The sequence below is a fragment of the Hyaena hyaena genome, unplaced genomic scaffold, assembly GCF_003009895.1.
Source record: "Hyaena hyaena isolate Hyena2069 unplaced genomic scaffold, ASM300989v1 scaffold_255, whole genome shotgun sequence".
Lineage (NCBI taxonomy): Eukaryota > Metazoa > Chordata > Mammalia > Carnivora > Hyaenidae > Hyaena > Hyaena hyaena.
In genome coordinates, this window is record NW_024080888.1 from 525,513 (window position 1) to 526,825 (window position 1,313).

The window sequence follows — 1,313 nt, forward strand, 5'->3', positions numbered from 1 at the left end:
GCAAGACATGCCAAGATTTAATAAAATGTGTTTTTTTATAACATCTTTTCATTAGTATTTACAAAATATATTTCTTTATAAAATTGTATTTGATTTCTAACAAATCTTGTGAACTTTCCATAGAATATGTTGCCAGTAGAAACTTTATGAAAAGTTAGAGAAGAACATTTTACTCCCACTTTCAGTACTCTTCTGTCTTATTTTATAAAAGGAAGAAAAATAACTAAAAAATGTTTTTTACTTTATAAAACTTTTTCTATTGAAAAAAGGGGTATGCCCTTCATAGCACTTTCCCCTCTTTTGGCCCAGAGAACTCTCTTCTCAATGGAGTTCCTTGACAAACTTTTTAGTTACTGAGAACTTTTTACAAAAGTAAATTTTACTACTTCTCCTTGAACAAAAGTGCTAGACAAAAAGCTAAGTGTTAAGGTCACACTCTCATTTCCAATTATTCTTTAACAAATCCAGAACTATTGAGAGATAAGGCATTGATTCATTAACCCTTTGAGGTAAGGTGGTGAGCCATTAGGATTCATGATATCAATTGTCCCAAGAAATCACACTCGGGGACTTATCAGTAAGATGAAATTTATAATTTATCTCATTAATCTCTACCAATCCTTAGTGAAATTTCTCATTTTATAAAGTACCTATCTCAGGTGCATAGGAGATACCCCAAAAATAATCACCGAATGAAAGTCAGTGATAATGAGAGATCTCACACTTGTCTGTGATGAACAATGCTAACCATATTTATGAAAGTTGGAAATGTAACATATGGTTGCCTCTGAGAGTAGGGCAGAAGAGAGCACCAGAGAAGCATGTCAGCTCTGTTTCAATTACATGTAAGATAAACAAACAGAGACTCCACGGTGCAATCATATTGCTTTCAAGAGTACCCTGGAGTCAGCTAAAAGTGGTTATCTCCATACCCAAGAACCAGGCTATGCAGGCGGAAACCTTGCTGTTTTTAATTACCATGCATGCTTGTTAAAGGACTATAAATATGCTTCTTGCTCTACAGTTCTACAAAAGCTTGTACAAAGAACAGAGGTGACTTCCACCCTCCCTTTCTGAATCAGATGGCTAGAGCTGTGCTAATTCAACATGTATTCCTTTTTAAATTTCTATATTTGATTACTAGGTTATGATATTAGAATGTGGCAGCATAATTCAGTTTTCTTCATTAGAGTCGTTACCAGCAGATGCAGTTGGTAATAAGAATACATTTCAATCTCCATCAAGTTAAGTTCGTCTCAGGAAAAAAAATATGTATATGGCTTCAGATAACTCAGAAATGTAAATGCACCATG